The sequence below is a fragment of the Hevea brasiliensis genome, chromosome 13 (assembly GCF_030052815.1).
Source record: "Hevea brasiliensis isolate MT/VB/25A 57/8 chromosome 13, ASM3005281v1, whole genome shotgun sequence".
NCBI classification, from domain to species: Eukaryota; Viridiplantae; Streptophyta; class Magnoliopsida; order Malpighiales; family Euphorbiaceae; genus Hevea; species Hevea brasiliensis.
The window spans coordinates 53,282,730-53,295,015 of record NC_079505.1 but is presented as its reverse complement, the minus strand read 5'-3'; the positions used below and the strand labels follow the sequence as shown (position 1 = coordinate 53,295,015).

Sequence of the window (12,286 nt, the reverse complement as noted above, 5' to 3'; positions counted from 1 at the left end):
AATAGTAAGAAAAATATTAAAATAAGCATAAACATTTAAGCAGTTTAAAATTAAAATAAATAATTTGAAATTTGAAATTTTAATTAATTAAATAAAATATTTAAATAAAAATTTAGAAATGACTAGCGATCTTTCTAATTCAAAAAAGTCAGCCAACCAAAGAAAAAAAGGATAGCATATTAAAAAAATTTCAAGATAGATCTGTAAAACTTAAAAGAAAATCTTTATTTTAATAATAAAATTAATTTTTTTTAAAAAAAATAAAGAGATAAAAAATAAGATTCGCAATGTTAGAATAGGAATTTACACTTTATTACAAATAAAATGGTGTGATCAAGGTTAATTAGTTAATCAAATATTATATATATATATAAATAAATCATATAGATTTAATAAATGGTGGTAAAAAAAAGTTGCGTGTGAGAGTAGTAGGAAGAACATGCATATCAAGGGAAGAACAGTGGGAGGTCCTCATGAGTACCTTGCCAACAACCTGCATGTGCTGCATGCTTCCACGTTGCATGCGCTGCATGGCATTTATATTGAAGTGGAATATAGATACTGACATGTGCTGTGCAATCGGTTGTTCTTGTCCCTTAGCGTTAAGGGCTCCTTCAGACTCAAAACCCATCTCATCATCAGTTCACTTCGGTATCTCTCACTCTCAGTAAGACAATGGAATTGGGCGAAAACAACCAACACAAGAGCTCTTTGGATTTCCTCACTCACAAACCCTACACTCCTCCCTCCTGGGCTTCCCATCTCAATCCCATCCCTTCTCATCGCTTCTCTCTTGGTCATCTTCCTGCTCCTATTCATCCATGGAAGCTTCCTAATTTGTCCAATGGCACTGAGCTTTGATTGAAGGTAACGCATGGTGATTTTTTGTTTTAGTTTTAATTTTATCGACTTTTGATATATTTCTGTCCATTTTATATAGCGTGATGATCTATCGGGCATGCAATTGAGTGGTAACAAAGTCAGAAAGTTGTAATTTTGATGGCCGATGCAGTGGCTAATGGCGATGACTGTATCATTACAGTTGGAGGCATTCAGAGCAACCACTGCCGTGCCACTGCTGTTGCAGGCAAGTACCTTAATCTTGACTGTTATCTTATACGTCGCACTTAAAAGGTCATTTCTTCTTTTTTTTTTTTTTTTTTTTTACTTAATTTTGGATTTCATAGGCCCAGCCTGCTCCCACTCTCTCCTTTAAAAACAAAAAAAAAAAACCCTTTAGTGGGGCGTCTGGGCAGTAAAGCCTACTCTCCCACTAGAAATTTAAGGCTTGTTTTACCATTTTAGCCAACCCTAGTTGGTAATTGCTTTCATTATTGCTTGTATTATTTTTTTTTAGAATTTTTTTAAAGGTTGCAGGTTCTTGTGGACCAAGATCCTGGATTTACGGGCAATCTCTTGGTTGAACGTCTTATTGGCGCTCATGTTCAACTTATTTCAAAAGAAGATTATGTACAAATTGGGAGATTGGTTTGTCATTGCTTCTTACTTTATCACTCATTCTCAACGCAAGCCTTTCATATTATTATCATGTGCCTCTAGTTAGCTTTTCTGTTTGCTTTGTACTTTTCTTTTGTTGCTATTACCTTCTAAACCTTGAAATATCTGTGGGTCATTTGCATTGCTGCCTTGTAACCAAGGCCGCAATTTAATTTTGATAGTTAACTTTTATTTTATTTCTTGGATGCAATGTGATAATTCTAGGTTTCATATTTCTCTGTCAGTTGTAATTTGAGAGTTAATTTTTTTTTTTTTAAAAAAAAAACTTGTTTGGTTGTGCACATGCTAGAGAGTAATGTTAGAGTGAACCTGTTATTAACATGCGTACATAATTATATTTTGTGAGACCTATTATTACTCATTTGGCATTTTTTACAGAATGACAATCAAGTTAAAAAAAGTAGTTATTATTTTAAAAGAAAAAAACTACTTTTAATATGTGTGCACATAATTATATTTTGTGGGACTCACTACCACTCATTTAGTATTTATCACTGGTTTATCATTCCACGTATGCAAACCTACATAGAATTATAGGGTTAGAGTAATTTTGTAATGGATGGGTTATTTCATGTCATTATCTGACATGAAATGACAAGTCAGTAATTAACTGATAGGTAAACAAATTGAGTCACAAAAAGAAAAAAAAAACCGGCAGTTAATTGATTTTTTGTGGGATCCATTGTTAGCTAATTATTATTTTATAAGACCCACTTTTGTAAATGCGTTTATACTTAATTGGTTTGCCATTTCATATAAATTTTAACACATTAAGTAGTATGGGTAGCATATAATTTCTCCTGACTCAAAGTGTCTTGTGCTTTAATTCTTTCCTTTATTCTGTTGAACTCTCTGATTACCAGTGCTGAGCATCACTCCGTTAAATCAGTTATTTCATTCCTAATTCTTTGTTCTATTGAACTTTCTTACATCCTTTGTTTGGATTTGGGATCCTTAGCTAAAGTTTTTAGTGGAATCATTTAAATTGACGGTTATTATTCTCGAGGTCACTGAACATTATAAGCTATTTCATTAAAGTAACTTAAACTTATTTATTTTAAAAGTTGTTGAAATTGATGTTGCAAAGATTTTTGCGGTCGTCTGGACGAGTTCTCACCGAAGTGGGAAAAGTGAGGAGTCGCCACTTTAATTTTGAGAGAAATTAAAGAAAATCATTTGTAAAGGTAAATTAAGGAGAAACCACTTTAAAAATAGAGATTCTAGGTTCGGGGTCCGTATACGGGTAGGAAAGATGTTAGGCATCCCATCTCGTCCCTCAACCAGGGTAAGCAGATTTAATATTATGTTCTTTATAAATTAAAATTGGTAATTTGGGGGTTGGAGTGACGATGTTAATCCTATATAAGGATAAAATGAATATTTGATATTTCACTATTCAGGGTTGCCCAAGAACATGAGTACATGAGATGACCCTTAGTGAGTAGGTGTTGAGTAGCGGATTTTTGTTTAGGGGGTTACTTTGTGTATTGAAGTTGTGATATTTTAATTTGGGTTTTAGTTAAGAGAATTCGGGTAAGGACTCTCTCCCGATCTCTTGATGTATTAATTTAAGTGGGAGATTTCGGATAAGAACTCTCCTCCGATCTCCACATATTTTATTAAAATTTTGGTTGAGAATCGGGTAAGAACTCTCCCCCGATCTCTTAAAGTATTCTGTTTAAAGTTTAAGTGAAGGATTTCGGATAAGAACTCTCCTCCGATCTCCACACATTTTTTTTTTTGAGGTTTTGGCTAAAAATCAGGTAAGAACTCTCCCCCGATCTTTTAATATATTCTGTTTAGAGTTTTAAGCGAAGGATCTGGATAAGAACTCTCCTCTGATCTTCACATTTTATTAAAATTATGGCTGAGAATCACGTAAGAACTCTTCCCCGATCTCTTAAAGTATGTTCATTAGAACAGAGTTTTGTAAGGACTTAGAACTAAGGATTCTGGTAAGGAGTCTTTCTGGACCTCCCCTTTTATCGGAATAGAGTACCGAAGGCACAGGAAGTCCGAGTAAAGCTTTTCCTAGCCTACGGGACCTTATAACTAGATAATGGACAAAAGATCGAACTCTTTGCCGATCTTCCGCCTGATCATTTTATTAGAACTCTTCGATTAGCGATATTCGATCTCTTTTGTCGTTAGTCCGGGATCCGATCTCATCTTAATTCCCGATCTATTGTATTTTCGCTTAGTTTCTTTCTGAGGCCCGATCTCAAAACTCATTTATTTGACCTATTCTTATTTCTAATCTTCTCGACCTTTTGCTATGCCTATCTTTTGTCACTTTTCATTCATTCAGGCCCAAAGCTCTCATGTTAAAATACTTCTACCAATATCTTTTAGATTATCTACAAGTTGTCCACGACTTGAACGTCTAGTCTCGAAGGAAATGAAAACTAAGAGGAGATAAATAGAGTTTACGAATGAATAGAAAAAAAAAAAAAAAAAGAAGACTCGAGAAATGATTATTGGCCTGGACAATCTACTTTGGGATTTTAGTGCGATTGAATATAAAAGAAATTTTAAGAATAAAAATGGAGAAGATAAAGCACGAGTATTCGACAAAATGACAGTCTAGACACTTACCTGTGAGAAGTTGAGGAGACTAATGGGCTAACTCCGGTGTCCACAAATCTTGTAGAGGTGAAAACTGATGGCCAAAAAACTTGAACTTACCCGAAGTAATGGGAATAGGTCGGAACGAGGTTGAACTCAGAAAGTAATGCCAGATACTAGAACGGTGGAAAGGAGGTGATGTGAAGATGGTAGCACAGAAACTAAAAATGGAAATTTCAAGACTTAGAGCTCCTTTTGATGAAAATACTTAAGAAAACTGGTTTCTAAAGTATCTCAACACCACGAAAGCTCAGAATGGTAAGTAGTAAGACTGAATCAAATTTCAGAGTCTTTCCACTATAATCACCACCTTCTCGTTTTTTCCGTCCATTCTACAGTATTACATGCAGGTATTTATAGGAAACGGGTGCCCAAAATGAAGGGTCAGGATATCACCAGGGGGAGACGGAGGGTTTAGATTCAAAAGGATATAATCTGATATCTGAGAACTAAAGAGAATCAAAATGGAGGGTCAGGATTCCGTTCAGAATATCCGTCCTTTCTTCTCTTAATCCAACGGCTCAGGGTCTTGCCTTACAAAATGGATCCAAAGGCTGGGAATAAAAAGCGCCAAACCTGTCGTTCGCTTTTTGATTCGAGGGCTCCGGATCCATCCTTACGATTATGATCAACGGTGGAGATCGAGATGTATAGGACTGCTTTAACTGTTTTAGTGTCTGGCAGCTAGGTGGGCGTTTCTGCATATGAGATGTGTGGTGAGGATCTGATCATGCCTGCAACGCATTAACTAACTTGGATCTGATGATGAGGAGAGTTAATTAGAAGTTATTCCTATGTTCTCCGATCTCTATAGGTCGCCTCCCGTTTCTTCCAATCTTCCCATCATGACCATCCCCTTTTTCGATCTCTATCCCTTACATCGGGTCCCCTCTTATTTCCCGATCTCTTTCATTCCAGATCTTTCCTCTCTATCTAACTTGCATTGGTCAAAGCAATAAATTTTCCAGTTACCAATGCGTCCGCTTCGGTTTCTGTATGCAATAAATGCCAAGGCCCTATATATATGCAGCGATGGGAAACCACCCTCACATTTCACTTCTCCCTTTTTTCAGTTTATTTCCAATGCACCACTTCCCCAATTTTAGCTTTTCCGGTGATAGTTCTAATTATAATGGCCATTTTGATCTTTTTTTGACTGTTTCTTTTGCCCCTCGCCTAAAAATTTATGACCCCGGCGATCGGAGAGCTATGAGCACATCATCTAATGACAGTGAGGGAATCGAACTAATTTACAGATTAAGATCGAAAGCGACGGCCATGCCGATCTCGAGTCGATCTATCGATACAATCGGTAGACTGATCTCGGACAAGAGGACTGCTAATTTCAATCCTAATGTCGATTACCGCCTCTCGAAGTTCATTTGGCTCCCAACCATATCGGGCGTCCTGACTACAGCTCGGTTCTGGTCGATGACATCAGTGATGACTCCATTCAATATCATGAGAGTCATAGTCACCCTATCTAAGCTGCACATCTATCCAATATATGTGGCTAGCTTTCTGATCAAACACATCTTTTGATTCAGCCATAAGACTAGGCTTTGACATAGGCCAGCATTCTGGGCCTTGGAGTAGTCTTAAGCTAGGTAGATTGCCCTAAATAGTGTAATCCGATCTTTTGAGAAATGAAATGAAATTTTTATTTAAATGTTTTTGTTTTGTTATCGCATTAGTTATCTTTCCGATCTCTAATAAGTGTAACCGATCTGATCCCCGGATGAATCGCCATTCGATGATCCGTGGTTTTGGAAATTTATTCAATTTGATGACCTTGGTTAACCGATCTCATTTATCTAATTTTTATTATGTTTCTGGAACCTTCCCGCGACGTGTTAAGGAAGTGACCCAGTTTCGCTAACCGATGCATCGCTTGGGACTTCGTGAGCATTTAATGCTCAGACAGGTATAAATAAGTGAGAGGTAACTCATTTGCTTCCTTATGTCATTTCAGAGCTCCCCTAGCAATTTCAGCACTTCTTCTCGCTTTTTAGAGTTCTCAGGCACCGATTACATTCCGATAAGGATTTTGATTTTTTCTTGATTAATTTTCTTTTATTTTCCCTAAAAATGAGCAGTACCAAGGGTCAGAGAGCTGCTAGTCCTCCCTCTGTCCACATCTCGTGGACGTCGGACGAAGTCGAGGTGGTCAGGCCAAGTGGGCGACCTGAACCTTCTACAACCTCTGCCTCAGTGCACGGCCAGGCGCCCCGATCCAAACATGCATCTACGTCAGGGAAGGAAAATCTTCCCATGGATGAGTTACCGTCGGTCCTCCAGGAGACCGATCTGTAATCCATTAGTCAAGAGTACAACCTTCGAACTGATTCTTACGAGCTTATCAGATGCCACAGCGATTTCCGAGCTGATCACTTCTTTGACGAAAATGATGTGATCATGGTGCATGAAGAGCAATTGAAAGCCGGGCTTTGGTTCCCCCTTGACGACTTCTTTAAGGCTGTTCTGAAGTTACACCATGTATACATAGCCCAAGTGCATCCGAACTCTTGGCAGATTCTGGTGGCCTTTAGAGGCTTATGCAGAGCCAAAAAGCTCGAGCCTACAGCGAAGGTTTTTGCTGAATTGCATAGGCTTACTCGTCGAAAGGACGACGAGTACTAGTTTTTCCAAGCAAGCTGCACTGTGGGCTTTTTACCGATCTCTCCTCTTTACTAAAGAATTGGAAGAACCGATTCTTTATATTGAGGAATAAGATTCCAAATGGCTTCGAGGGTTTCCCATAGAGTTGGTAGCACCTGGTCCCTTCAGCTCAAAAAAAAAAAATCTCCCTAAATAGGGATGAGGACGCCATGGTAAAGGAATTGAAGGATCAGGCGGCCACTCACAAGTATTCATGCTTAGATGCTGTTATTGCTGAACTGAAGTATTGGATGATGCGGCTGATTACTGACGAAGACTATGAGCTTCAGCTCTCTGACCTCGGCCCTGGTACTATCCATATCTCTGGCCTCTGAATCTTAGCGAACTCACTGACTTCTTCTCTGTGCAGGTATGGCGGGCGACGACACTTCCAAGGAGAGCCGCAAGCGAAAGAAGGAGGTCTCCCGAAAAGTGTGGGTGATGAAGGGGGCCACCATTGCTGATGCTCAGACCCCTCAGCATGAATTGGTAGAGGTGCCGAGCTCTCCTCCCCGACCTCAGGAGCAACCGATCCCTGAGGTAGAGGTCGTCACTCTTGCTTCTCAGCAAATCGAGCTTCCGCCTCCCCCGCCTCTTCCAATCTCTTCTAATGTGGAAGGGGAGGCCTCGGGTCCTACGGTTAGGACACTTTCCCGGGGTGCTCAACTCTTGATCCAATCACTGGAAAGGAACCACTCTACAATAGGGAATCCCAGCCTAGCTAAAGTCATGGGAGCTTCCATCTACTTCCAAGAAGATCGGAATAGGTTGGCAGAGGATAGCATCGATGATATCTTAGCTTAGACAATGAGCTTGGGCTTGGAGGCCATCGCAAATCAGCACGTAATCAGAGAGAAAGCCCACCCCTTAAGGAAGGAGATCCTTAAGGCAGTCCAGGACGCCTCGGCTGCACAAGCTCAACTCTCCTCTGCTAATGACTACATCACCGGAATGGAAGATCGGATGAAGCTTTATGAGGAGAGGATAGCAGAGGTGGAGCGGGAACTTGAAGACTCCTGGGCTGGTTGGTCTGCCGATCTCGCTCGTTTTGCTGAAGACCTTCAGGTGAAGGAGGAAGAGCTCCGAGCCAAGGAGGAGGAGCTCTGAGCCAAGGAAGAGGAGAGCACCACAAAAGAGGCGGGGGCTTATGTGAATGCCCATAATGACCTTCTGGCTGAGTTGAGGAAGCGGTATCCTGAAGAAGACTTATCCTGGATGAATGAGCTTGCCCCAGAGGCCGAAGAGGAGAGCGACGAGAAGCCACAGAGAGAGAGAGGGAGAGAATCAGAGAGTGGAGGATGTACCTGGGGAGCAGGCTAGGGGTGACCCACCTGCTGTGTGACTTGTATATTATTTTTCTTTGAAATGAATGGAAATCTTTTTGTTTAATTTCTTGATGAGATCGGCAAGCGTCCAAATTGTATGAATTAGTTGTTTGAACGTATTGGAACATTAAACTTGAAAGCAACCATTAACCCAAGTATAAGAGATCAGAAAAACATTATATGTAAGCATGAGATCGGGCTAAGTAATGACCAAACACCAGGTAAAACTTTAGAACCTTAGAATTGGAAAGACTTGACATTGATTTGGATTATTAAGATCGGGATCGTCATTAGACTGGATAGAAACCTTGACTTCATTTTAAGGAATATCTGGAGCATTCAAGTGAGAAGCCCGATCATAACATTAGCTAAATGAAGTTCCACAATATTTGTAAAGAGAGATCAGAGGCAAAACTGGATAGTCCGGAGACCTAACATTGCTTCGAACCCATCTGATAAGAGATCATAAAATAATTAACTGAATGTGGGATCGGTTTATTTCATGGTCGAGCAATCGATGAGTTCGGAAAAGTCATTTGTGATCGAAGGACATCGGCTGAGAGCGGCTTATAAAGTCGATTTTAAAGTCCCTTGACTTCGGAGGTCGGCCAAAATATGGTGTCGACAATTGATAAGATTCCATTTTAAAGAGTGTTATGGAAAAATAATTGTAACATCCCGTGCAATAAGAGGAAATAATCTACGGCTGGAAGTGGGGCCTCGCTTGAGACCTTAACCAAATGGGGGGCAGAAATGCATCGAATCATGCATTGAAATGGGAGAAACTAATCACTAGAGGCGCTTTTTGGTGGAATGACCTGGAGAGTTGGAAGAACTTCATGGTCAAGCTTGCTCGCTTGAGAGAAATCCTAGGATGGGTGACCTCTTGGGAAGTTCTCCATTTCACCTATGGGACAAAACCATGAGGCTCAGGATGGGGTGGGCCAAAGCGAACAATTCCTCTAGTGGTTGGAGCAGGGGCGTTACAACAATGTTATATTTCTACTTAGTGTAAGATTTATATTCATAAAGATATAAGTATAATATATATTCCTAATTAAGTAGAGTAATTATAGGAGATTTGCATATAAATATGTAATTTTATATTTTACATAATTAATGAATAAAAATATTGTGACACCCTTTATCCGTCTACAGTATAGTCGAGCAAGATATGCCACACAGTGTACTGGAACACCATATTTTATCTCAATTATTTTTATCCAGTCTTAATTTATTTCTTTATGGTGATGAAATGCAAATTGTGAAATTTGACTCATTTAAGTCATTTATTGAAATTATAAATTCATTTGAGGTTTCGAAAATTTTATTGAAAATTCGACAGAGTACCGGCTAAAAATGGAGAAAATAGTTCTTCAGAACCTGTGAAAAACACTTCCAATAATCATTTCCAATCATTCTCAAACTCCAATAACCATCAACATGGTCTCAACATTAGCAATCATTTCAAGTTCTCAACATTAATCCACAATTTCATTCAAATTCAAAATCAACTAAAATTTCATGAAGATATTCTCAAATTATATTAATTAACAAAATTCTTCAAAATATGTACATCAACATATGATTACATAAATTTACTATTTACATGAGTTCATAATTTACAAATCACAAACTACTACCTATTACAAAATGCAAAAAAATAATTTCAAAAGGGACCTAAAGGTCCTACCACTAATGCACTGTAGATGAGAGGTGACTTTGACTCTAGGCAGATCTGTGACCTCACCCAGTCTGTGGTCTGCTGGGCTCTCTGTCTGTCTCTCCAGAACCTACGCGTGGCAAAAAGCGACGCGCTAAGCAATAATGCTTAGTGGTGCCAATAATAAAATAAAAAAAAGAAATAACAGAAAATAAATATGTAGTGCATGTTCTGATGTCTTATGCAAATAATTTTCGATCATTATTGGTAATCTTATTTATTTTGTACTTGTTATATTCATAATTTCATTAAATTTATCCACTTCCATTTTTAGTTGCCCAAGTAACCTATACTGGATGACTGGACTGGATAAACGGGTAAACTGGCACTGGGTATCAAGTACCTCGGGCCGTCATACCATCGGTCACATATGTATCTCCCGGTGTGCAACAGAATAGCTAATAAGCTGTAATAACATTAGGCAAAAGGCCAAGTATCAACACAATGTCAGAATGGCTAAAAGCCATAAAATCACAGAATGGCATAATGCCATGTGCAGTACTGCTAACTGAACCCTATTGGCATGCCAACCTATCCAAACCAATCTTGCTAGGTGTACTAGGGCATGTTACACTTTTAAATTATACAATTCTTGAAATTTAAGTTTAGGTGTTACTATTCATTTCATTAGTCAACTAAAATGTTGACTTTTGCATAGACAATAGGTACATTGGTTCTAATACTCCCTACATACCACATTTTTCATTCTAAAATTGTTGGTATTAGTTGCCAATACCATTTCTAAGCTTGGTGTTAGTTATTCAAAATTTTCAGATTTCAAGCCTTATATTTACTGTTCCATGAGTCATTTGTACAGTAGGAATTTGGCAAAATTGTCTTCATGAAAGTTGTTCTTTATTTTGTCTAGTTACATTTCCTTTTTTGAATCACTCCATTTGGAGTTTTGTAGCTAAGTTATAGCCTAAATACCATAACTGGCCAGATTGGACAGAATCCAAAATTCTGGGCAAAACTGGTTCTGCCAGATTTGATAACCTAAGTTTGGTTGGCAATTTGACTAGGTTATGGTCAGAATTTGGATTTGTATTCTTCATGAAAGTTGTAGGTCTATGTCTCAGCTTTCTGCTGGTAAAATTTTAGGTCAATTGGACCTTTCTACACTGAGTTGTGACCAAATGAATAGACACTATTCATTTGGTCATATTGCCCAGGCAGAATGCAAGTCACCTGGATTAGGGTAATTTTTAGGTCAACTTAGTTTAGTTTTCTGAGCAGGATTTCTATACCAAAGTTGTACTATTATGTGTCTAGTTTCATGTATAATTGGCCTTGCACCAATTGAACCTCTACAACTCCATTTATAACTGCCCAAACCTGCTGGACTCATGCTCAGTCCTGCAGGCCAACCAAGGCAACTCACCCATACACAAATGCCAAGCCTCAACTTACTTCATTTCCTCATTATACACATTCAAATGGTCACTAATTGACCATTACAAGGTTAATGAACCATTACATGAGCAAACCCTAATATTGTTAAGTGTCCATATTTTTCTATGTTCATACATACCTAATCCTTGCATTTCACCTACACAACTAAGTTTAATCATGCATTTAGCACTAAGGGCTGCTCTTTAACACTTTGCTATCAAACAAAATCACTAACCCTAACTAACCCTAGCTGCCTAAACTTGTAGGGTGCACACACACACTTGTTTGTTTCATTTTCTTACATTTCCTACACATATCATGCCATTAAACATGAATTAAACTAAAAAGAGCAAGAGTTTGGTCACTTACCACAAGTGAGCAGAATTTTCTCCCTTAGAAACTTCAATTTTCTTGGCTTTTCTTGGCAGCCAATCACCTTGCCAAGTTGTATAGATAAATTTTGTTGAAGTGGACTTAGGGTTTCAAGTGAGATTTGGTGAGTTGGAAAGCTTGTATAAGCTTTAATGGTGATTTTGGGTGGGTTGAAGGGAAACAGAAAGTTTGTTGAAGGAGATGAAATCTGATTGCTTTTGGTTATTTTGGTCTCAATTATCCCTTTTTAATAGGTTAGCTTAATTGTGATTGGTGGGGAAAGGGTTGATGACATCATGTGATGTTAAAATTGTCATTTAATCTCATTTTCTTTCCTTTTCTTCTCTGCTCATTTTCAATTTAATTTTTAGCAATATTTATTTACATTTTTGTGTCATAATAATTATTTATTTAACTGGACAAGTCAGCCAAAAATCATCTCTGAAGATGAAATGACCAAAATGCCATCCGTTTAGCTTAACAGATTAAAATTATCTGTACCGATTGAAAAATTTTTCTAAGCATTTTCTTGTCATTCTAATGCCATAGAAACCTCAATGACTCTTCTCTGGAGTCTCAAAAATTATTTTTATGAATTTTCTCTCGGGTTTAGGGCTCTTAGTTGTGAAGACAGCAACTTTCCACTGAGTTACCCATCGCTAGGGCACCGGCT

General features: G+C 38.3%; 1 pseudogene; it reads left to right on the top strand.

Moving 5' to 3' along the window:
* The first annotated feature begins 588 nt into the window (after positions 1-588).
* The window catches only part of LOC110654827 (bifunctional D-cysteine desulfhydrase/1-aminocyclopropane-1-carboxylate deaminase, mitochondrial-like), a 77,925-nt pseudogene continuing 66,227 nt past the window's right edge, over positions 589-12,286 (top strand).